Genomic DNA, 27100 nt, shown 5'->3' on the forward strand with positions numbered 1-27100 from the left:
AGAGGAGGAAGGAATCAGAAGACTATTAACATAAATATTCCACAGCAACATCTGAACGTAATAAGAAATAATACCAAAATGAGAGTTTCCCAAATTTCTCTCACTCTCCTGATTGTTTAATATTATATTGATAAAACTGTATTTTTAAAAACAGCTTTGATTTTAAAACACGAAATTTACACACCAAGAATTAGACACTAGCAAAGTCTCACAGTCTGATTTATTTCTCTGTAATATATCTGTCTTGAGAACATCAGCAGGAATACACCAAAGAAATATGTCCCTCACGGGATCAACTATATAAAAAGACAGAACACATCATCAGCACAAAAATCATTATCCATCTAATTTCTCCCATTCTAGATGGCTCCGGTGAGCCCCTCGATCATTACTGACTAAGGTTAAGATAAAGCTTAATGGATTAATTAAGCCAAAGCAGGACTGCATTGCAGACCAAAGAGGAGAAGGTCCTGACACACATGAGGCAACAACTCTGTTCCTCTTTTATTCAAATGCGCAAGAGTTGCCCACCACCAAGTGCTACACATTTATACTGTAAATAGTCTCCAAAAATAAGATTTGGTGTCTGCCGTCTGGGTCTTCCCCTCAGCACTCATCAACATCTAATACCTGGGTGTTAATCAAAATTTATTGTGTAAGAAATTAAATGTTAAAACTTTATTTTTCTTCAGGAACGTGCAGAGTAATTGTTACAGAGGTAAAGCAATAGAGGCAGAGTGCTGGTTTTGGCAATCAAGGAGCACCAACTAAGGGAGAGGTTGTTGTCTGAATGTCAATGTGACTCTGGGAGAGGGCCAAGGACACAGAATATTCACAGAGAGCTGAAAGGAAGAGGTGCCCACAGCCGTAATGTCATGGGGGTGAGGGAGGGGCACGCCCAAAGGCAGTTGTCGTATGGAAACCTTGAGATTTGTTCATTTAAAGGGGATTTTGAAATTCAAATGTAAAAAGAGAACAAGATAATCCAAAAGGCACAATTTGAGGCCTTTTTCTTTCTGTAAAAAGAAGAGAAAATAAAAGAGAGAGTCCCCTTCCCCCCAACAAAGTACTATACCACACTGGCAGTTTACTCTCACTTTTATGAACCAAATCAACATATTAATGACATAAAAACCACTTTCACAATGGGGACAATCAGACTCTATCAGACACAACATCAAATATGCAGGTATTAAAAGAAAAAAATGCAAACTACCAAGAAACACCCCACTCCGGAAATGGTAAGGCTGACGGAAGCAGACTATGTTATTAACATGAAGCACACCAGAAAAGCATCTATGGAGCTAGACTGGGAGGGACAGGCCTCATCTGCACTAAAGAGGAAGTGCTCTGAAGGTGCTCAGAAGTGGGGAACTGGGTGGATTTCAGTCTTTTTTTTTGGGCAGGTGGGGGAATGACAGAAACCAGGCAGGCTCCTCTGGAGGTCTGGCTGGCCCCACCATGTTGAGTCCCAGTGTTAAAGTAACAGAAATGAAAAGACACCTATCCAGTGGTTGCCCTGAAGAGTTTTAAAAACAAGTACAAGTCCCCAGCCCCCTAGTAGAATCACAAATTATTTCTTTTGTGATTCTTGCATTAGGGAAAAAAACGTGTGCCAAGTTCAAACAATAGGATACCTCTCAAAAAGATACGTGATGTCTCACGAGAGAGAAAGAATCGAATTCGGGAGTGGGAAGTGTTTCTTACCTTAGAGATCTTTTAGTCATTTTGTAAATGAGAAAAGTGAGGACTTGCCAATGGCGATAGAGGCTAATTGTGTGGCTGGCAATTCTAGCAGTAATGAATCTACAGATAGATTTTGGGCTCTCAGGGATCCAGTGGAATTGGGTCTTTCAAGGCATTTTGTTTAAATAATTATATATCTATGTATAGATACACAAAAAGGATACAGGGAGGGAGACAGATCTATAAATATAGATGAGTATGTATAAAATATATTGCTGGGTAGTAAAAATAGGACCCTGTGCAGTAGCATTTTCACTATCATGGTCAAGAACTCATTGACTAGATTCATTTGTTCAGTGAACGAACATTTACTAAACTCTATGTGCAAGTATTATAAAAGCAAAAAATGTAACATTAGATATAGTTTGTGCTGTTTCAAAAGAGTTAACAATATAGTTGTTTTACGTCTACAATACAACCTCTTAAATAAGTAGTCAAACTAATTCCGATTGGATTAATACAAATCACAATCATTAATTTTGAATCTTGAGAGAAGGCATAAACCTTGCATTATATTTTAGTTCGACACTGGAAATAATCTGGAATGTTTCTGGTACCAGTCTAACGATTGGATTTCAGCTGTCCTGTGCATTTGGATTTTTTTTCCCTTCAGAATCTATCCTAAATTCAATGTCCTAACACAGTGGCTCAGAAACAGAGATCTCTGCTGCTTTCCTTCTGCCCAGTCTCTGAGAGGGTACTGAGGTTGAGGATGGGGATGAATCCAGGAATAAGGCAGAGAACCTTGCTAAGTCATGCTTTTTTCAGATCCAACACTCTTATAGTTGGCCCCCAGCCTTCTGTATCCATGGGTTCTATATCTGCAAATTGAAAATTTGGGGAAAAAACCCTCCAATAAAAAATAATGACACAACAATGAAAAACAACACGAACAAAAAACACTGCAGTGTAATAGCTATTTACATAGACTTTACGTTGCATTAGGTATTATAAGTTAATTTAGAGATGATTTAAAGTACATGGAAGGATGTCCATGGGTTATATGAAAATATTATCCCATTTTATATTAGGGACTTGAGCATTTGCTGATTTCCATATCTGTGGGGTGGGGTGGGGCAGGGTGGGATGGGCAATCCTGGAACAAAGCCCTTGCTGATTGGATATCAAGGGGTGACTGTACTTAATCTCCAAGTCATTTCCCTTACAGTTGTATTTTAGTATATGGCAAAGCACAATGATTTCCTTTGAGATGAACAAAAATTGAGTAGCTAAAACCTAATGAACACAATTAGTTCAAGCAATGTGGTTATGGAGAAAAATCACTAATAGTAATAGCTTAAGCCCAAAGAAGTGGTCATATTACCCAAGCATTTCTCTTAAAAAAAAGAAAGGAGAAAAATAACATGTGAGTGCCTACCATATTTCAGTACTACACTAGTTTCTTTACAGAAATTATCTCATTTAATCCTTATAAACATCCTCCAGAGCAGAGATTATGCTTCCATTTCTTCTGGTAAAGAAACTGAGGAATAGCAAGAGTGTATTTTGACCAGACACACAAAGCTAGAAAGTAATTCATGGCACCCGATTTGAATTCCAGTTCGTCCATCTACAAAGCCTATAAGCCTATGAAAAGAGAAACCCAAAGATGAAACAACAATAAATGCCACTGGCAATCTTTTTAATGAATATCTACTATATGGTGCTAAGTTATGTGCAGAATCAATTAAAATATAAACACACATTTTCTGCCACCTTGATGTTTAAATATACGAGTATGAGCAAACTAACATTGGATCCACCAAATAAAATATTAATGTAGAAAATTCATATGACTCATGTATTTCTTAAAAATTTTAGAAGACCATTTTCCTGATGTTGCAAAGTTATCATGCAATTAATGCTAAAAACATACAAAAATACCCCCGAACCCTTTCAATGCCAGGAAAACATCATGCACTACACCCACAAAAACCTGGCCTAATTGCCAGTAGACAGGGTTTTATCTTTAGAAATATTTAAAGGTGAGCACATAGTCTGCTTCATTTTAACTCCAGGGTTGGCATTCTCACTGCCTCTACTTACCTTGTTTTCTGTAAAGTGTGGAAAGGAAAACAAGTGAATTTTTCTTTCATATATGAAGGTATAGATGTGGGGAAAGCTGTTTAAATGAAAACATGGAGTTTCTCTCCTCATGGCAAGCTGGAGCATTTGGAGAGTCCCCTCCTCCCTGCGCCACTTCATCCACACAAACACACACCCCAGTTCACGTTCCTCGACTAGTTTCACAAGGGATAGGAAAAGAAAAGGAAAAACAGAAAAAGCAGGAAGAAGTATAGAAGAAAAAGAAGGAGGAAGGATAGGAAGAGGGTCTAAGGAAGTAGTATAGTTCTCCAGAGTGCTCCAGAAAGTGAAATGATGAAAAGAGTGAGCTTCAAGAGCAAGACACCTCCCAGCTCTCCACGGATGGTTCTCTCTATCAGCTCTAGAGCCAAAGCCCTCAGTAGGTAGGATGGTGCCAAAAGAAGAAAAACTCTGGATGGGGATCAGAGACGGACACTACAGAGACTTCTAGCCCCTTCTACATTATGTATAAAAACAATTATTCAAGAAATTGTGTAATTTTCCAGAGCATTTTCAAATGCATGAAAAAGGTGCATTCTAAGATTAAATGTACTATGACCGTTAATTATTCATTATGTTAAAGTTATTTGTTATTTATAATTATTTTCTGTCTATGACATTGTAGTCTTCCACTGACACTTGATAATCAAGAGTTGACAAAATACCATTTGAACTGCTTTGCTAAAGAACAAAAAAGAGGGATTAAGGTAGACGGGAAGTGTCAGCAATAAAAAGGACACATGACTGATATCCCAATATTAATGACAAAAATAGCTACAGTGAGATCCTAAAGTTCTGGGTATTTGTCTAATTTTTCCACAGTAAGAACCAAGGGTAAAAACAGCATTGATGGCTGCTGCAGTTTGGTCTGTTTAACAGGCCAAATGCTGGGATTCCAAAGATTCATGGCTGGGATTCCAAAGATTTGTCCATGTTGGAAATAGCATTCACAGTAGCTTTCCAGTCAAGTGGCACAAAAGAATGAAAGGGTAGAAAAGAAAACATGAGCACCAAAAATCTCTAGTCATCTTTTACCACCTTGACGTGGGTTAGCTGAAGGCCATGGAGAATAACGGATGGGTAGTTGTCTCTTTCTTATACAGACAGCAGAGAGAGGAGGGGGAAAACCACACACTTCTATTTTGCTAATGTAAAAGTCCCAGTGGAAACATTAGCACTCAAAGACATTAATGTGGATTTGGGACACTCCCTGAAGGATTTTGATTCCATTAGAAAAAAAAAAAAAAAGACGGTGACAGATATAATCCTGCTTTGATATGTTTAATGCCATTTAAAGAGAAACTGTACCCATTTACCTCAGGCCAGGACACTAAGAGTTCAAAAAGTGAAATATCATTTCTCAGTGCAAAGAAAAAGCTTGGAAAATATTATGTGAAAATTAATTTGGCATGCTTCTTTGAAATTTTAGATTTCTGGGATGAGCAAATGGGTACAGTTTTCTTTTAACTGTTTTTGAACACCATGTGTTGAGAAGAAAACAACAGAATGGCAATTGCTCATCCAAAATGCTAACTTGTGGCATGGCACAGTCAAGATGGCCTGCCACAGCCAAAAAGCAGGTGTGTGCTATGCCTCTCACTTCAGTAGCATGCACGCCACATGTCCCTGCATTCGGCAACCTCTTGCATTTGCTTTTGGAACCTTTCTGAGGGGGACAGTAAACATGACTCAACAGAATGTCTAGCTGAGGAGGGACTGGCTCTCCGAGTCTGCTGTGAGACAGACTTTGAGGAAGAACCAAAGGAAAACTGGAATAATGCATTTATTTTGGAATTCTTTGCTATCACTTCCTGTGACCTAACACCAAGGTGACTGGTTTCAGATCATTTTGTGTGGATGAAATTTAGCATCTAATCAGGTCGGAGAGTAATAGTGAAGCTTTTGTGTTGCTGTAGAGGACATATTAAATCAGCTACCTCATTTGGACTGAGGTCACAGTTAATGTAGCTGGTACAGATCACATGAACCTAACCTAACAACTTAGAGTAATAAACTCCTCACCCCTCTGGTCTGTGGATAAGCTTGAAATAGGGTGTACAAAACTATTTGGTGTGCTGGGATGCCAAAGCTTCCTCAATCTGACATTATGAATCTGATACTATATTTATTCTAGGAATTAAAATATTTTTACATAGATATAGGTCCTTTTCAACTATATAATAGTCCTATGAGGAAGAGGAGGAGACAGAAAAAAAATTGATTTTCCTTCTGCCCTGTAAGGAGACTGATAAAGAAACCAGATTAAAAGTCACGACCACTTCTAAGCTCAATTCAGTAACCACTTGGAATGAAATCCCAGGATATCTGTGTTGTAGGACTAGACAAGGTCTGAAGATAAAGAAGTAAATGAGAATCAAAATTACAATTTTAAAAGACAGAAGTGGGACACCTCTACTTTATTCTATACTTTTAATTAATACATCAATAATAATTTATTAAAAACCTACTATGTGCAAATGTCAAGAGTGGGGAAGAATAAAACATTTACGTAATAACTGGAGAAAAATCCTTAAGCTTTTCTGATGTAACTGAGTGATGCTCTGTGCCTCTGGGTAGAAATTTATGAATTCAGAAAAGGTAATTTCTTTCCAAAAACTCACATGCCATTGTTAATTACACTCATTAAAATCACAACATTTACTACTATAGCTTTTATTTCTGATGGTATATTCTAGGTGTTAAGAAGGATATAACTGTGTGTAAGTACAGTCTCTATATTTATTAAGCTTACTATGCAGTGGCAGGAGGAATGAGACATACAAACATGCTCTAGTATAAGACAGTATGTAATCAGTGCCACAGGAGACACAAATAGGTACTTTAGCCGTTCAGAAGAAGCAAATCCTCCTAGCTATAGAACCATCTCTTTCTAGACATACTACAATGACTCAATGCACAGAAAACTAAAATGACTCAATGCACAGAGAAAAAGGATCTGTACTAAATTTTAAGTCAACTTACAATCGATGTACATTAGGGGACTGGAGGGTTAGCTAGGACGTGAGGGGAGCGGTGTGCACACTGTGTCCACAGCACCTCTCACACTGGGTTTTCTCATAATTAATGTTTACCAAAAACGTGCATGGATAAAAGTGGAAGTCAATTGAATGACGGACCAGGTCAACAGGTCTGTAGTAGTTCTAGATATTTTAGATGATTATTAACACCCTGTTAGAAGTTGGCACTATAATAACATCATTGTCTTCCCATACCAGTGTGAAAATTCAGTCTTTTACCCATTCCAGAGTGATGGGAAGTACAATTCAGGGCTTCATCCTCCAAAATGAGGGAAATACTTGGCCCGTGCAAAATGCTCTTGGTATGGGTCAAAATGTCTTTCAAAACAGCAACAAATAAATTTCCTGATAGCCCCTAAGGAGTATGAGTTGGAATCCATGTTCTCTAGATGTAACAGTGGAGTTGGGGAGAGGCAGATATGCTGGGATCCATATAAGAAGAAAGTTCCCATGGCTGTGGAAAATAGAATTTGAATGTCTCGGCTTCTAGGTCTGGGTTCTTCCTACAGAAACATCTTTTTCATTTTGTATTCCTCTTGGACACTCTAGTCGATTACCTTATGAAAAGCAGCCTTCTGAAGTTGGTGTGTGTGTGTGTATGTGCCTTTTTAAGAGAGAGGATAGCCTTACTGATGTGCTTTTGTAAGGAATTCAAGGTTGTCTGGATCCTCAAATAATGCAATTGAAAAACTACTGTTTCCTTGATTCAATGGTGCTTACATTTGGGCAATGTTTTCTTTTTCCATCCTCAAATACAGTATTTGAGACAACCTGCCCACAATAAAAAGGTTTTAGAGCATCAAAAGTATAGGCGAATCAAATCAGAATTAATCTCTGTGAAAACGGAGACTCAGGCACAATGGAAAAAGTTTAGAAAAGAATCCAGGTGGGAGGCAATCCCACAGAAAGGTGTCTGGCATTTCTCCTGATTCGAAGTGAGGTGGAGTAGGACACGTAAGGAAGACAGATGGAGGGTTCTAGCTACTGATATGATCCCTTGTCTCACCACTGCTCATACAACTTAGGGCTGTGTCACTGGGGGCTATCTATTTGATTTATCATGTATCCCATATATCCTTTTGGATGTATGATCCAGGAAGAGGCTAATAACGGGAAGTCTAAGCTTAACTGGGACAAAAGGAGGTGGCAAACAGCTATTCACTCAAAGAAGACTGACTAGATTAGTCTGTGGAGTATCCAGAAGTGTTTCCTTTTATTATCATATTAAAAGCTGTGCATTTTATTGGGAAAAAATTTTTAAGAAAAACCTTGCACACAATAGCAGCAAAAGGGAAGAAGATAACAATGGTCACTTCTGAACACCTGGTACATGTTTGGCACTGTTTTTCTTTATGCGTGGATCTCTTTACATATATTACATCATTTGATCTTTATACCAAACATGAATGGTTGATATTTTGCCCATTTTTTTGTATGAGAATGCTAAGATTCAGAGAAGTTAGGTGAATGTCTTCTGGTCACACAGCCAGCAGGGACTAAGCTAGAATTCAAATTGGAGCAGGAGGACACAAAGCCTGTGCTCCTCACCATGCCTTGCCAGGCCAGACTTCATGTGCTTTTCATGGCATGAAATCAGTGTTGGGGGAATTCTGCCCAGCATCTCTGGTTAGCAGAGTGAATTGCTTTTATCATTTGCCAACATGTCACAGAAAAAAACAAAACAACAAAAAAAATTAAAACTCCTGGCTCTAGATTTCCTATCAACCTGAAGTTTGGCTTGGTTACATATTATTTGAATATCTGACAATCTTATAAAAAGTCTAACGAGAATAAAAAAATTCTTCATTTATGCTAGCTCCTATGTTAGTTAAAAATCTCCTATTCCTACATAACAATGTGCCTGGGGAACTCTCTCACTGCCAGGAACTCATCTGAAAAGGCTGAAAAGTCAGAATTTGGGGGCTATATACTGACTAACGTTACCAGCTGCGAGTCAGCTTGAACATCAGTAATATGATATTTCCCACTACAATTTGATTTGGTTAAAATGTGTTTGAAGTTTACCCTTTTATTAACTAGAATTACCACCTCCTGTAACTGGAGGGCCTCTGAGAACAGACTGCTGGTGCAATCCAACTGCCCACCCCGCCATCAGGGCATTTCCTGGCAACAAACACTATTAAATTGATAACTACAGAAATAGGTCAAATGTCTTTTCAATAGTTGCTAATATTCCTCTAATGCTCTATAGCCTCCCTTTGATTCTTGTGCTAATATTTTTTTTCTACGATTGCAGGAGCAACAACTGTTACAGATAAACAACCAGAAGAAAGAAAAGCTGGCTGGGGTGCATGGAGGTGATCTTAGGAGTTCCCCTAACGATCAGACAGAACAGCTAGATTTCCCTAGAGGCCTGAGGGCCCCAAACTCAGCTCTGCTGTTGAGTTTGGTGACCTAGAAGAAAATCTGTGTCCTATCTGAGCCTCAATACTCTAAAAACAGAGGAGACTCAAGATGACTGATTATTCAAATTTGCAAAATGTCCAGAGTTCACAGGAGGTAGAAGCCCTCACTTACCACAAAACATTTGGGTTTTAAATTTGTTTATAGTACTCTTATAATGTTACTTGTTAGGGCCTGGCTATCCAAGATAGAAACTTATTTTCATATATAAAAAAAAGTAATATTGTGCCATATTTTCGTAAGAGAGGCCTTTTGCTATCACACTGGGGTTTATTCACTATGTAAACCTATATTCCCTCCCTCTCTTTCCCCCAGGAAGAAAGTTTGCTTTTCTGAGTTCACATCACATGTGTGACTAAAGATAATGCAAGGACAGGAGTTTGAAGCTGCAGTGAGCCATGGCTGTGGCATTATACTCCAGGCTGGGTGACTGAGTCAGACTCCAACTCTTAAAAAAAAAAAAAAAAGAAAAGAAAGGGTTGGAGTGAGTATAGCTACACTGGGAACATGGCAGATTCTGAGCCTGCAAGAAGAAAAGTCCCCTTGTTAAAAAAGGTTTCCCAGCACTTCTGAGATGCAAACAGGCCATAAAGGCGTTAGGCCATTCATGCCTCCATGCTGTAACCACTTCAACTCCAAGAGAGTTATCTCAGTGCAAAGCAGCTTTGAACTGGAGCTGGAGGGAGGGATAGGGATAATTTTGGAAAAGGGAAGCTGAAGGAAGGAATCAGATTAACTAACACAAGGACCTTAGGCTCTGCTGGCAAAGGAGAAGATGAAGTGGGTAACAAGGACTGAAAAGAACCAGTCTCTTTGATTTTGGCCAGGGCCTTGTTTGCAGCTGGTAAACCACTACAAATAATCCCTGGAGAGATGTCATGGTTTATCAAAAATGCCTTTGGCTCTTCTGTTGCTCCGTGGGTGTGCTGTTGCTCAATAGGAGGTCAGCAAACTACAGCCTACTTGACTGAGGTGAGGGTAGCTTAATGTCTTATAATTTAAACTTACAAAGACTCTCTCCATCAGATCCCTCCTGCTTTCCTTCCTTTCCTAGAGGAGGGAGAAAAAAATGTGTGAAAGTAAGGATGAGGAAGAAGGAGGAGGAAGAGATAGAAGAAGCCATCCCTTCCTCAGCTTCCAAGTGAGTTAGGCTTTGTGTTAGGTGAGCATCTCTCTAGATCCAACAGTCCTGAAGATATTATTAGTAATAGGAAGTATTTTATAGGCTTGAAGAGGCTAACTAGAGCTTAAGGTGGCCAGTCAGGCTCCTTGTCACACAGCACTCTTTTCTCAGCTCCTACAACATATATATATATATATATATATATATATATATATATATATATTTATTTATTTTCTTCTCCTCCTCCTTTAACTGATGGGTGCTTGAAAACAGGTTTAGGAGCCAGTTATGTGGAATCTACCTTTCAGGAAAGTTGAAGACCCCTTGAGTTATCCAAAGCATACCTGACTAGGAGTCAGGAGGCCTACATTTTTTGAATTAATGCTTGGTCATAACAAGCTGTCACTGTAGACAGGCCTATCCATTTCTGGGGTCTGTAATTCATACTCATCAATGTGGTGGCAGGTATTAGTGTGTATGTACAAAACTCCACAATAATATTCTCCATAGATGCTATATGTAAACTGAAGAGAGGAACTGCCTCCTGCTAATGCCAGTTGTGTGTTGAGTAAGAAGAATAAAAGTGCTGATCTGAGGTGAATTCAGAAGGGAAGATGAGGGGAAGGCCATAAAAGACAGAGTAAGCAGTGGCAATGGTGGGGGTCTGAGAGACGCAGGGCCAGGGCTGAGAGATCAGCTTGTTTTTAGCATACACAGATGCGTTGGATCACATGATGATTGGGAGGTACCTAGGCTAAGATAATCTTAATGTTAGGTGCTCACTTTATAATCTCAATTTAATGACTGAAGCCTATTTTAATGATCCAATAAAGGTGAAAATTTTGATACTCAAAGTTTTGATACAACTATTTGTAGTAACCAAAACAAATGATACAACTCACCATTATGATACAACTATTTCTCCTAAGTATTCAGTTCTTGCCAAAAAAACAAAACCAAAAAAAAAACAAAAAAAACTTGGCTGAGACAGTTATAGAGTTTCTGATTAAAAAACAAGATCACCTTAATCATAATCGTCTCAAGGGGCTTGGAGGAAAGAAGGAGAGATGAGTTCTTCTGAACCACATCACATTTTGTGGACAGAAATCTTCAAAGAGTTTAATGGAGGAATTAACTTTTGAGGAATTGAAAAAGGGATCATTTTCAGTAAGAGGAGACATGACCGATACCTTCAATTTGGTATGCTAGGGAAAGATAAATTCTAGGCAAGACCAGCTCTATAACTTGTGGAGCTCACAGCAAAATAAAAAAATGTAGGGCTTTTTATTCAAAAATTGTTAAGAATTTCAGGACAGCAACAGTACATTAAGCCAGGCATAGGGTCCGTCCAAACATATGACCTTGTGCAACTGCACAGGTTGTACACCCATGAAGCTGGCCCTCGTTCTAGTTATTGTTTTTACCAAGGTATTCCAGTCCCAGACCTACCAAGACCCAAATGGAAAAGCATGTACCACGACTCTCAAAACTCTCAGTTAACCCTGTCTCCCTACGGTAAGGACACAACTGAATTCTGCAACAAGGATCAGAAAATTCTGGGGTCTGCCAACATATTTGATAGATTGCAACTGCACTGGCTTCTGCGACATTTGTCACAGTCACTAATCCGTGCTTCTGTCACAACCTTAGGATGCCCAGGATATCAATGTCTGGGAATTGAAACATATTTTCTAAAAACACAAATTTATTTAAAAACAACAACCAAACAAGCAGAAGTCACTAAAGAGAAGCGGAGTCCCCTGGATGAAAGTCTGCTCTTAATGTCTTTCTGGCTTTACCTTGAGTAAGTCTTGGGGATATGCACACAGGTTCAGAAGTGCAGGTGAATTACCACAATAACTCTTTTCAGTTTGAGAAAAAAATAGAGGAAACAGGAGAATCTGGTCATAGCCCAGCAGAAACTCACTGATTTCACTTACAGTATGCTTGCTCCTTTTCTTATTATGCTAAGTTGAAGCTATGACTTCACTCCCCATGGAAGCAAAGTCTCTCTTTCCTGGATGCTTGGAATGGGCCTGGGGAAAAGCTATTAGAGGGTAACATCATGTCTAAAAAATCACACTTATTTATCTTCACCTGCCCTGTTCATGACATTATCATTCCACTGAGGTCTGCATGAAGAAAGGGCTTTAAGGGGCTCAGACCAACATCAAAAGAATAACAGCAGTCCAAAGTGAAATTAATGTGGCCTCTTTTCCAATGATCTTAGGGACTTTAGATACACTTAGCCTACTTCTCGAGGGGACAGATCAGTAGCTTGGGCAGATGCTTAGGATGTTTGTACAGATTGAAGCTTATTCTTTATATATCTTTGTCTCATTAAAGAAAAATATCTAATATAGAGAACAGTTTACTCCTACAGCCAGAATTATACTTTGACACTAGACCAATTGCTATATTCTTGATTTAGGATTTTAAAAAAGATATCTATTGGCAAAGTGAATGTTTTATTTGGCTTAATAGGTTTGTACTGCTCTGAATAAGGCCATTAGGGTCCATAAGTAGATGGAAATGTGTTTGAATCTCTACAATCATGCTTGGAATTCAAAAGCCTTCCATTTCAGAGGTGACATAGGCTCAGTCATCATTTTCAAGTGTTTTAACAAATGGTAATTAGCAAAGAAGGTCTTACTTTTTTTTTTTTTTAAAGTGACTGACCTTCACAACAGATGCACACATAAAACTCTAATTCATTTATTTTAAAATCATTCTCCCCTGCTGTAAATAGATAGCTATAATATATACATTAATATATGTGTGCACAATCAGCCTTAGCAATACTGCTGTGAAGTAGATGAGGATAGATGGTTTTCTATTTATTTGACAAATACACTATTACACAGATAGGTTAAGCTATTTGTCCTGTAAGGAAGGGTGGTGCTGGGGAAAAAATCCTGCCACATCTGCTCTTACATTGTACCGCTTTGGAATTGGGTATCCTTTATTGTTTTTGAGAGCCTTGATCTAAATAATGGGTAATGTAATTTTCCTGAAGAAAAAATTCACTGTTTCTCTCATTCCCTCTTATTTGCTTCTTCTCTCTGCTTCTCTGAGATTACTATAAACTATTGATAAGTGCGGTTGCTCTAAATTCACACTCGTTCTTCATGGGCTTTGATGGGTTTCAGCTCCTACAGAGAGCAAAGAGGGGGAAAAACCCACTCATTTCTGAAAGGCAAAAGGATAGATAATGCTGGGACAGTTTACTTGAATTAATGTCACTATGAAGTTGATAATGGTACGAGTGATGTCTTGGACCCTTCTCTCACAAGAGCTAGTCCAAAGGCTCTGAAGTGATACCACGGGAAGGAAGGGCTTTTTGGGGGCAGAACCTGCTCATCAACAACCTGCTATTCTTCTTGGATTTCAGACAAAAGCCAGAGCTTTCTGTGCACCTTCCTGTTGAACTGCTTTAAGTTGGAACTATTCTCTACATTAGAGCTGTCCTCTCTGAGTCCCTGACCTTAGATGGTCTTTCTCTATTTTGGCATATATTTACATATCACTTATGGTGACATGTTTGATAAATAATGGGCCTCACTGTTTTTTGGCTAGAGAAAAACTATTTTGCTATTATTTTAACTCTTTATTATCTCTTTTTTTGATTATTTGTGTGACTAAAAAGATTTGTCGCCTCTTGTCATGCTTTTGGTTACTGTTTCCCAATGTTATCTGGTAAATTCTTAGAAAATACAATTCTATTTAAATAAATTTTAAACAAAACATAATTATGAAGAAGAACCAACAGAGACAAGCATATAATGAATTCTGAAGCTAAATGTAATAAATAGTTCTGAATTTTCTGCCACTCTGGCTCACTTATGTCAAAATGTAACATTGCCGACAAATTAGTTATTCATGCTGTTTTTTTAAAAATCAGGTGCAAAATTCTAAGTTTCATTTCTTCTGATAGGAGCTGTAACCCCTGCAGCAGGATAGCACTTGAGTAATGTTTGCTACGTGACACTGGCTTCGGTGATTTCTCCTAAAGGAAACTGCACTATCAAAACTTTCATCAATGCTGATTCTGTTTAAGACCCACTGCACTATGAATGTCCCTGTACCCATCAGAACCTTGGCTGGCTGTCATCCCATCAGGCTCCCCGTCTGCAGGTGCCACTCAGACATGTAAAGCGTGTGTTTGGGGACGATGCGCGGTGGAATGGGAAGGGATACAGAGCTCTGTTGTACCACTACATTTATTGTAAGGAACCAGCTACGCAGCAACTGCTTTGCTCTTTTATATTCTAGGCAACACACTGGTGAATATAACTCATAATGAACATATTCAACATTTTTTCCATCAGTTCAATACATTATTCATAAATATTAGAGACGGAGAGACCTGGTAGATTACTGAGTCCAAATCTTCTTTATGTAACTCCCTTTCCCCTAACTGTTGATGGTAGCTCAAAAAATCCAAACCAAAACCAAAACAAAAAAGAACACCAACAACAAAACAAAATAAAGCAAACAAACAAATAAAAAACATACAAGGAAAGCAACACATTTACAAATTTTATAAGTAAAGTGAAAAGCTCCAAAGCTGTGTTTTGTGGGGGTTGCTGGGGGCAGGATTTACACTGATGGGGCTCGCTGAAGACTAGGAGTATGGATGACTCTTTGCTGTGAAGACAGGCCAAGGGAGAGAAATGTCAGTTTCCCTCTTTGAGATAACAATACAAGGTAAAGCTCAAGAGGCAATACCAAGTTCTTAGCCAAGTGTTAACTATCTGTCTCTACAGCCTGTTGTGGCCTCAGAACTCAGGCACTCTGCTCTTCATTTAGAACTTGAGATACTAATGCTAATGATAAAAAGAAAATGTATAAATGAATAGAGAGTGAAAACTACTAGAGAATGCTCCCTGGGATTATCTGTACTATCAAGATAGGAAAACTTTGCAGATGCTACTGTCTCTCTAGAGGAATAAATGCTTGCATTTTAATATTCTCGGCAGCTGGTTCCTGTTGAATGCCATCAGGATGATTCAGCCACCCACCAGGAACACCAGTAACAGCAAGTGCACACACAGAAATCTGCAAAACTTTCTTCTCTTGATGCCAACACCATTACTCTGGCAAAGTCAAAACCTTTATTGAATTACCAGTTCTACTAATGTGACCTTGTTCCCCTCACAAATACCAGCTCATTCTCAAAGAAATGAAACTTCTGGCTTATTAAAATGCAACATTCCTCCTGACTTGAGCACACCCTGCTGTCAGTCTCCCCTCTGCCATGTTCACGTGATCTACCTCTTTTCGTTTTCTTGCTATTCATTGAAACCTTGAAGGACTGGCAAGATCCATACACACTCAGAGTCTACTTTGTATGTTGTTCTGCTAAACAGCTAAATCCATACATGTAATGCTATATCTCTACCCTTACATGTCTCAAGTTATTCTGTCATTTCCATTTTTTAGACATTTTCTATTTCCACAGAATGTGTTTGCATGTCTGGAAAAACAAATGTGTAGATGAACTGCACTTACCATTGACCTCATTAATATAGTATTACCATGCCATATTCAAGCTAGATAAAAATGCTGTAATTGCCCCCTTCTTCAAATTTAGACCAGATTAGATGCTAAAGGGAAGAAAATGCCAAGGATGACAGCTAGCTATCAAAAAGATCTCACTGTCTCATTTTCAGGTCTCCAAAGTAAAATCTAAGGACATTCAACACAGATTCAGGTGCTCTCAACAGCCATGAAAATATATGGCTGAAGAGGGAATCTATAAATGTAATGAATACACAATTGGCTTATAACAGATGCAACCAAAATTAAATTCGATATCTTGACCCACTCTCCAAAGTGAAAGTTTCTAGTTTAGGCTACAGACAGAGGTATAACAAGCTCATTAATCACATGAACCAGAAATACAAGCTGACACTCCTGGGGATGCTGCAAAGAGCAGTCTTAAGCAGTTGGGGATCTGTGGGGAACCTGAAAAATCACGTGGCTCTGACAGTCCACAGCACGCAACACTGTTGTATTTTACAATGTACATGGGTCAGGGACTGGCCATGACCACCACTATTTCAAACCTCCAGGACGGAATTTAAGGATCTTTTTAGGGAAATAATAGGTCCAATATGGACTTTTATAAAAAGATTCAATGTATTTTTATTAGGTTTCTGTTACGTAAAAATCATTGTGTTCATTGCATGAGGAGATAATGAATCAGGTCAATCTAAGACCTCAAGAAGCATATAAATGGGAAAGAACCAGAGGCACAGGAACATTAATAAGTAATAGCAGTAACAATAACAACAATGATGAGTGATAACCTGGTGCTAGTCATTGTGCTAAGCACTTTATACATACACTACACTTCATGAAATTCTTACAATATCTCAGATATCATGTATCTCCTTACAGTTGTGGAAAGTGAGACCTAGTAAAATTAAGTACATTGCCCAAAAGTATGTAGACCTGCTCCTTACATTACAAATAAATACATAAATGGCTAACATATAAAATGGAATATGACAAGGGTCATTAAAAGATACAAAGTATTGCAGAAATAAAGGAGGCAGAATGTGCTTCTATTTGGGAATACTAGGGGAAAAGGAACATGGATGAGAAAATGTGGTGTATGCTTAGGAAACAAGGATTAGCCCAGTTTGTAATGTTCATAAACCTGTTGAATCATCAATGTCCAATTAGAACTCATATTTTGATGAGACAGTAAAACATACCAATCTGTATAGAAAGATTTCTAGGAAGAAATACTTCTTTCCAAAAGATCTTCTGACTACAATTTCTCAAAAGTTTTCTTTTCTTCTTATTTATTTTTTGGTGGGGATCGAGGGAGAGAAAAAAGTGAGATACAAGGCTATGGAGGTCTGGGCAGCAATGTTAATTCCAGAGTCTCTAGGGAGTACATGCATCTGGGTGCATTTTCTTTCACTCCTCAGAATGCCTTATCCTCATCACATATATTTGTCTCTGCCACATCTGAGGTGAGGTTACTGGCATAGAAATAGGAACCCTGAGAGTCTGGTTTCTTTCACTTCTTCAAAGTGGGATATCATCTACTTTTTATTTTTATACGTTAGTTTTAGTGGTCAGCCTTTTGGCAAAGGAGTAAAGCAAGAAAATGTGAGTTAAAAACTTGAGATCTGGTCTCAGTTTTGCCTTGCTCATCTTAATACATTTGATCTCTTCACTGTGTTTAAGTTTTCTTAATGGGAAAATGAGTAATTTAAGCCTGAATATCGTTTCTTAATCTATTGGACACCCCCCCTCACCAATTCTTTTCATAAAAATAAAACCTTGTTTTAATGTAGAACCTGCTGCTCTTCCATATTTAAAATATCTGGTTCAGAGAATGCAATATACAGTACCATTAGTCCAGATAATTTTATAGAGCTTTATGTTCTCTATTTTGTTAAACTTTTCGTTAAATTTTATTTTCCAAACATAAACCATTGTAATATATATGTATTTTCAAATTCTGCATAGTCCTTGACGAGATATTCCAATATTCCTTTCTGGAGAGTTGGTTAGCCTGTTCACACATATTGAGATATCTAAAACTCCTTCAGCTCCAAGATATAGTGATTATGATTCTATGATGCTGACATTTGCTTTGTCGACACTTAAAGCAGAGCTTTTCAACTTCAAACAATAGCATAACAAGTCGCTATAACAATTACACTTATATAAATCTTTAAGCAGATGTGCATAACAGCTCTTTACAACTACTATCACACTGGACAACCAAAGCTTATGATGTTATAAATCCCTGCAACAGTAAATCCTACAGTTAATTATATCCTATAGGAAAAAGTACTGTCTATTTTTAGAATTGATTGACTCTTCTTTTCCATATCTGTTAATTTTGTACCCAGCTATAGGCTTTAAATATCTTTCATAACTTTAACCATTAGCCCCCACTCTGTCATGGCTTCTATGTCTCACCCTTCTGACCTTGCCCACTGAGTTCACTTTTACTGATGTAATCAAACATGCTTCATTGTAGTTGCATTTGTCACAGTGCTCATTAGAATTATCATCATTCCTACAGCACCTCAGTTCAATGAAATTGTGTGCCTATGCAATCTGTTGTCATTTTAATTTCTTCAGCTAGAATTTAAAAAATTTAGATGGATAATTTTATTTTATCTGATCAATAAATACATACCTAGTCAAGTTACTCTGAAAAATTGGTAAGAAAATAATTTATTGGGCAAAATCTTAAGTCTAGAGAGATTTTTGTAAACTTGGACAGCAACATTTCACTGACCTTGAATCCACAGGTTCAAAATTTATTAGTGTCAAGTTACTCTTTTAAAGCAATCCATTAAAATAATAAGTATAAAATATGTATGGTTTATATTTATGTATGTGTTGAATTTAATAAATTAGTCAAGAGTCAAGGCATTTTTAAAGAAATATTAAATGTGTTCCACATTGAGCAATTAACTGAATTTCTAACCTAAAATATTCATTTGCTGTAGTTAAAATCTTTTTTTCTTTTTAAAATAAACAGAGTACATAAACTGTAAAGTGGCAACGTAGTTCACTGTGACAATCTATATATTCCTTAACTTTTGTTCTTTTTATGGTCATGGTATGTACAAATAAATAAATGTACGATAGTTTAAGTCCAGGAATTTTTATCTGGCTAAATTCTAAAAACATAGCTTAAATAAAGGGTTGAAAGCTTGGTATCTCTTCATTGCTGTTTATATGTTATAAGGCTTACAGTGCCACCTTATAAAAGATACAGTTGTTTATTTTCATGTTCAATAAATAGTGCAGGGTTTCAGGACTGGGAATGGATTACAGATTGTTCTCCCCTGGTTATTTTTGGCTTTAAGTATATTGATCATTTTATCATTTTCTTGTTTTAAACTACTTTAAACACAGCACAAATGTTATTCTCATCATGCCAGAAATGGGTTTGGAATTGATTCTGAGTTTCCATCAATTTTACTCTTTGCTCTCTGTGAGAAGTTTTTCACTTGCTTAAATTCGAAAGGATAGTTTTGTTCAAAAGATGTCATAGTACCACATTTAGAGATCCTTAACTGCCCAGGAAAACTCAGATATTCTGCTTTACAAAAGAATAAAAATCACTGAATTTATTACCATGGACTTTATTGAAATTAGTGAAGAATATTCACATGAACACAGTTTCACGAACTTCCTCTCTCTCTTTCTTCATGTAAGTGTTTGACAAAAGCATGTATCTTCTGAGAAGCCGGCCTGATTGGTCCAGGTTGGCACTGTTTCAGTGTTTGGCCTACGGCGGCTGCTTAGGAATAATTTCGTCTCATCCTCTCTATTTTCCTGGACCGTATCAAACTCAGACACGTGGTATGCAAAGGAAATCCAAGTCTTTTAAAAACGCTATTTCTTTTGGTACTAAAGCCAAGACCAGTTCTACTTTGGCCAAATGATCTTATCAAGATTTAACAAGAGATATTCTGTAATATCTCCAATCTGTGAGAAGACATTCCACTAAGGAAGATAATTTATTAAATACAGTGTACATATATTTCTCCACTTGGTACCAGGAAGAGACATGATCAAACTTACTCTATTCGTACTGAAAACAGTGTAACACTGACAAAAATTTTGTGGCAATTATTCATTTCAATTAATTTAAAAAGAAATAAACAAGAATATTTTCCCTCATTAAAATAGATATTGGAAATCTATTTTCAGTTATTGCTGAAAATATTTGGCTTCCACAAAGGCCCCTTACTAACACACCTGCTTTCCCCTACACTGTGCTTTCACAATTCAGAACTTGTAACATTTTATTCAGGTTCTCTAGGCTAATTAGATGAAAAAACTGCATTACAGTATTAAGATTCTTTTGCAGAGTCAAATGAAAGGAGATCTGCACAGTTCAGATAGCTTGGAAGATTTGCAATGAATAACGCCAAAATCCTGCATGTGCAATATATTTTTCTACATTTGCAAAACAGCTAATGAATGAGTGTATTCTACAATAACTTCCAGGATTTAACTTCACACTTAAGAATATCAACAAACACAGGGAAAAATTTAGATAGGTAAACTCCATTTCCCTTTCCACTCCACCCTAGTGCTCCCCTGCACTGTTTTGCATTTCACAACGAATGCTATTTCGAAAACTGCCAGGAAATCTCTTCTCTGGCTATGCAGGGCTCAATTTTATGTGTGTAGCATGATACACCTTAAAAGAGAGAGCCCCACAAACTAGAGTGGGACGTTAATTTAAATACAGACTTAAGGAGAAGAGCTCCATCTACTGAATCAGTTAGATCATAGTGTGTACCCTATAGTTATCCCATTCACTACTTTCAACCACTTAGAGATTGTGGAGAGAACAGAAAAGTTACAGACCTGAGCAACCACAAGAAACAGCTTTGAGCCTAATGCCATTTTTGATATTTCTCAGATACCCTGAGCCCCTTTCAAATTTTCAAAGTTTTCCATGTTGCAATATAAAATAAAAATGGATGCTTTGCTATACGAACCATCTCTTAGAAGTAGAAAGTCATTGATTGTTTAAGGAAATGCCTCAGACAGTTGAAGAGAAAGCTACAGAAAGAAAATCTCTGCCTGGCAGGTTGGGCAGCCTAGGTAAGAAGTGAAAAGAAGAGTAGCCTACTTACTCCTCCTGCCTTGCACCATTGCTAGGAAGCCTGAAGCCACCCAGGATCAGCTCTTCTGGCCTCTCCTTGGCTGCACAGTATTGTTGTGGCATTGGGAATTTGCTGTGGCTTCGTAAGATTATGGCGATGTGCTTCAGCAAGCCAAAAAAGTCACAAACAAAATTCAAGAGGAAAAAAAATGTATAAAAACAGCGGATCTTACTGGAGAAGCTCTTAGCATTTTCCTACATATGCCACAATTTTCCTTGGTATTTCCTGATTCTGTGATCAGAAAAATTATCATATCATATTTATTATTGATGTTTTTTTCAGGGTTGCTGGTGGTGATGGATGGTACCGTGAAGGCAAATGGATGGATCAAGGAGAAGCAAAGTAAAGATTACTTCTACCACTTGTTTGAAAGCTTTCCAAGAGATTGCAGGTTAAAAAGTATCTTCAGAATACTGAAGACGTACAGATTTCATATACAGGAAGAGATGGACATACTCTTTCTAGATTGGGAAAGGAAAAACTTCTAACACACTAACAGATTCGGAACAAAGCAAATTATCAGAAAAAAACTTAAACGTTCACATAGCTGCATAAAATTCAGCAGTGTATAAGACTTACAAAAATATTTTATCAATTAAGATAAATTATTTGAATATAAATAGGTGTTAAGTATATATATGTACATATAATTGGATGAAAGCAATAGTTAAGTGAATTTTTTATTACAGAAAAATAAAATATAATGAATTAACAAAAGTTTTACAGTACGGCTAATTTTTTCTCTTGAAGGTTAGAGTAGAATTAATGTAAGTGTAAAGTGGATTCATGTTTCCCTGTGTGTGTGTGTGTGTGTGTGTGTGTGTGTGTATACACACCTACACAGGTATTAGGTATTACTGACTGATATTGAAAGGTGATATGTTGCAAACAAATTCAAACTTTGAATTATTTTAAATTGGGTATTTAAAATATCAGCATTAACCTGGCAGATTTCTTTCTTTCTTTTTAACACATTTAATTCTCAGGTTCTGTTTTAAGGCACGAAAAGAAAAACAGATTAGAAAAGCATTGCACATCAATAAGTATTTTGTAAAATAATTCATTTGCATTTATAGAATATTCAGTTCTCAAAAAACGGCTAATTGGATTTTCTTCAAGCCTTTTCAAGACAAGTTCAGTTCTGTGTCAAAGATAACTATGAGAAATTTCACCTCAAAAGGTAATTTGTTTGGAGAGTTATAAAGGCCTGAAAACAAGATTATCTCCACCATAACTATAACAAAACAGCTAATGAGTAAGGATATTCTGGTAAGAATCGATAAGAATTGCAAAGCCTGAGAGGGTCATCGCAGACTTGAGAAAGGTAACCAAGTGAGGAAACATCAAATAGAGTTAATGGAGATAAGCATTCTGAAAAATGGAAAGTGTTAATAATCACTGACAGGAAAAAAATAATCTTCGATAGTGATGACAACAACAAAACAAAACAAAACAAAACAACTAAAACAACTGGAAATACATATCTCCAGAGCCTAAGCATGACTACTTATTAAGCAAGAGGAGAACCTGCTTCTTTGTCATTCCCTTTGGAAACCTAGCTTAAAAAAAAAAAAAAAAAAGGTTGCACAAAAGATACATGTGTTCCTTTTCTGGTCTTATTACAGGCCCACCTAGATTTAGCTTTCGATTCCAGATGAGAACAGGCATGTTCAGACTAGCACATCTTTGCTCTGTAAGCACAGAGCTGCTATCATTTCACTGGCAAATTCTCGTATCCCAAAATTTACACACAATAGATACCCTTTAAAATCTGCAAATTTTCTATTTCAGTGAAATACCTCATTGAGTTAATTTTTTTTTTCTTAATTTACTCTGCTACTATTAAGCTGAAAAGTTAAAGGCAGGCAACTCCTATAAAAAAGGAAAGTTGAACAGTACTTACCCTAAGTATAATGTGCAAGCCTTAATGGGACAATTTACTTTTGCTCTATGATATTTAGAAAGGTGTCCAGGTCTAAACTCAGCTCTTGCTTTTTTCCCTTCTGGAAAACTGAGTAGACTCACAGAAGGTGCCTCTGCGAAAGATCATACAAATCAACAGCCTTACCTGTGGCCATTCAGAAGACTGCACTTTGGTGTGTGTTTAAAACTATGAATAAAGTCAGATACAGCGCATGCTCAGCAGGCAATTTAAAAATATTTATAACATTGTTGTTTCAAAAACAAATTTCCTCAAACAAAGCAAAACTCACATTTTTTATCCATGCCAAGTTTAACATTCTGAGACAAAGCTGTTTTGGAGTTTTCCGCTGAAGGAAAAAAGGCTTTTAAAATTTTTTGTTGAACGAAAAATAGTTCTCTCTTCCCTTTTGGGTACGCTTAAAGGGGTGGAATAAATTTTTCTCCAAGTTTCAACAAAATTCACCTCTGGCTATGATAAAGCATTACAAATTTAAGGTCTGTAAAAAATAATTTTACAGAAGGTAACAAGAAACTAAAAACTATGGGTTTAAAGAATATAATGGTCATCTGAACCCTCAAGGCAATCCTGCATGTAACTATACAAAAATATATCCTGATACAAACAGGATATATTATGTATAGATAAGAATAATGTGTATACAACCATATGCATACTTGGAGAAGTTTTATTTTTCTTTTGCTAACTAAAATCAAAACTCTTTAAAACTGAAAAAGAAATACAACAAAAATTTAGGAGAAACTCAGTAATAATATCAACACAATTCATCTGTTTTTCATAGTAAGCATGGAGAATAAGGCAATCACACCTTTAAAATTTTGAGATATATAAAATAAAAATTTGATTAAATAAGGTTTTTAAAGTATGAATGGCAGTAGAAATGCCTGTTTCATTCCTGGTTGGAAATTTCTTTCTCCTCCCTGAATATCCCTAAGCATTCCATTTACCATCTATCACCAAACCCTGAACAGCTCGTAGATCTCACAGATCTTATTTAAATCTCTTACTTAATTCTTAAGTCTCTGAATGAATTTCAGCTCCTGCTCTACTTTCCAAGGGTGCTCAGCTGGCCTCACAAAAGCTCCACAGACACATCGTTCACTATCTCTGATGCTTTCAAGCTCAACAGAGGGTGCCAAAAAATAATAATAAAAAAAAAATCAACGATTAAAAAAAAGTTTATTAAAGTGAAACTAGCAGTGCAAATTTGAAGAAGTTGCTTCTACTTTTATTTCGCTCTGAACTCAGCACAGGTGTTTCCTAACTTATGCTGCTGTGCATGCTGATGAAGGGGAGGGTTAAATTAAGGTGAGGGAATGGGCCAAAGGCAGACCAGCAAGCATTTAGGATCTCCAGCCTCATGTGTTAATGGACGTGTTTAAAAATGGACCCCCCAAAAAGCCTAGAATGAGGTTTCTTTATGGCAAATAGTTAAACCAGTATACTGAAATAATTAAAGCTTTGTCTTTAAATAAAGCATCAGATCAACAGAACAAAAACAAAGATAAAAATTGCACACACATATGCATGCGTGCACACATGCTCTGACACACACAGATACACAAAACTAGTGGGTGAGGGGAGAAGGAAATTCAATAAAAGAAAACAAACAGAGTCCTAACAGGCCATTCTCCGAAAAGGAATCTAAATAAAAAGTCATATGATATCTGATAGTGCAGGACACGTCGCCAAGAACTGGAGCGGATTGCCTACAGGAAGAAAGGGCCAGTGTATTCCAGCTCAAAGAGCTTTTCTTTCCTCCTCCTCTATTTTTTTTCCCTTTTCTCCTCAACTGTGAATGTGTTACTCTCAGGTCAGATCCACGAAGAATCCCAGAATGACAGCTATCACCTGTCACTGTACTCTTGGCGGCACAACTAGCTGATAGGAGCTGCCTGAGTTGGGATCAAGAAGAGCTAGTGCAGCTTTCAGTAACAGCCTCTTATCCTAGTCCCTCTGCCCTTTTCAAAGACCCCCTTGGCCACATCAAAAACAGACCAAAAAGAAAAAAGAAAAAAAGGAGGGGGACCAAATGAAAAATAAAAAATGCAGGGACAACAGCCCATAGCAACAAAAGAATCCAGGGGGAAAAATAAAACACAAGCAAAAAGGAAAAAAACAAAAAACAACTCTTGCCTTCAATATAAAACTTTTTAAAGACCGGGTTTCTCTTATTTGGATGACATTCTTTTTAAAAGTATTTTTCTCCTTAAGCACTATTAGAAGCATTAAAAAATTCTACAAAAATACAGAAAAGTCTGAAAGCAATTCAAGAATTTTCCTAAAGAAAACATGTAACTGTAAGAAGTGAGTTACCCTGGAAAATTCTGGATTTGCCAAAAGTTCCCCTAGTTCTAATATCTTTCAGCGAGTTCAAGTGCTAACACTGGCCACCTAGTACTTGTTTTTTCTCTGAGGATCATTACTGAAGCAACACATACATAGTAAGGTTTCCCGAAAAGACTCGTTATCAAGTTACTTCAAACATAAGGCACTCACACCTACCAGCCAGGAGGGTTTTTTGATGAAGCATCACACTCTGCCCTGATACTTATTACAGCCTTAAGAAGCAGTTACATAAATGCATTCTATAATTATGGAAAATGTATATATCTATATTTTCCCCTACATTTTCCCTCCTCAGGGATATGAATAGGTTTTATTTTCAGTTAATAGAAAAGAAAAAAAGAAAAGAGTTTCTGATCCTTGAAACAACTGTTGTAGCTGTTTTCCACTTAGCAAAACAGTTATGTGTAGTTAGGAACTATACATAATATATATTTAAGGATTTTTGTAGAGCTTGAGAATTGCTCCCCTTGTTTAGTTTTGTGTCTATTATGTACCTTAAAAAGATTTCTAAGTGACAATCAACATATAAATGCATTAAGAGGAGAACTTTTAGAAGGAAAACATTATCTTAGGTTTATCATCCCAGGATATTAGCATAAAGATATAAATGTACGGCATATATAAAAGATAAAATTGTTTACTACATTTTGCATATACAGCTCACATCTGATTTTTTTCTTTTGTTGGAGCATTAATTTGAAAATGATAAGCATTCTGGAATGTTTGCTACAACACAAATTCATGGTAAAAATATACACGCACAGGCAAAAATTCAAATGGAGAACACAAAGCTACGTGGCAATCAGAATCGTAGACAAAATCTCCATCTAGACTATATTTGCTTGAACTAGTGTATCATAGTTGGGGCAAGTAATCTCTCTGGGGGTTTTGTCATTTACATAATTAGAAACAAAAATAAAATACAAATATCTGCTCCCTTACTACCTTTTCTTAATAACTGACAAGTGACACAAGTGGTACCTTTTAAACAGATGGATGCAAAAACTTGTGAGATCGAATGAACTGATGTACCCCACTGGTATTTTGGGAAACCAAATTCCATAATTAACTTTTTACCCAAGTGGCAAAAGTAGACGATCTAGTCACCAAATTGATTATTTGATGGACTTTTGTTCTTTCTTCCACAAGATTTTGGCGACCCAGAAAGGGTAAAGAGATGATAAGAGAAGATGCATCCTGAACAACTTTTATTGTGAGTAGAAAAAAAAATAGCATAAAGTGAGCATAAGAACAGTTGGATTTGGAAAGATTAAAAGAGGAGAAAAGAGCAACATATGCAACTTAATTAGTCTTTTTCTTTTTAATTTTTTCATGTACATATATATATAGGGATGATGGGGAGAAAAGATAACTGGATTTCTTTTGAATGTCTTTGTGTCTTTATGGAGTGAATGTTCTGTTCCTGTCTCTTTCTTTTTAGGCAAAAAACTAATAAAAATAGAAAAACATATATCAGACATTAAGCTCACTCCTCCCCCCCCCCCAACCCTTTGTAAAGAACTCTTTGTTCTCTAGTGAAAATGCTGAAAAATCCCCGGGCAGCTACTCCCTGAAACAAGTGCAAAACACTTAGAGGCTTTTGGGCTGGCTGGAAGCCAGAAACCCTCCCGCTGTCTGGTTAGAAGAGGAAAAAAAGAAGAGAGAGGGAGAGGGAGAGAGGGGAAGAGGGATGGGGGGGCAGAGAGAGAGGAAGAGAGAGAGGAAG

The 27100-nt window shown here is 37.1% G+C and overlaps 1 protein-coding gene across 38 annotated transcripts in view; it reads right to left on the reverse strand.

The window, feature by feature from the left end:
- Nucleotides 1-27100, reverse strand: part of ZBTB20 (zinc finger and BTB domain containing 20) — an 812433-nt gene that overhangs the window by 95776 nt on the left and 689557 nt on the right. For 2 of the 38 annotated variants that reach the window (XM_037743883.1, XM_037743881.1), the window contains exon 1: nucleotides 22987-26871. The exons of 35 other annotated variants lie outside the window; for them this stretch is intronic. The gene's annotated coding sequence lies outside the window, so the exon portion shown is untranslated. Of the gene's footprint in view, nucleotides 26872-27100 lie in introns of those variants that run through there. One more of the 38 variants, XM_017543541.2, reaches the window with a different exon arrangement.

The sequence above is a fragment of the Cebus imitator genome, unplaced genomic scaffold (assembly GCF_001604975.1).
Source record: "Cebus imitator isolate Cc_AM_T3 unplaced genomic scaffold, Cebus_imitator-1.0 Scaffold157, whole genome shotgun sequence".
Lineage (NCBI taxonomy): Eukaryota > Metazoa > Chordata > Mammalia > Primates > Cebidae > Cebus > Cebus imitator.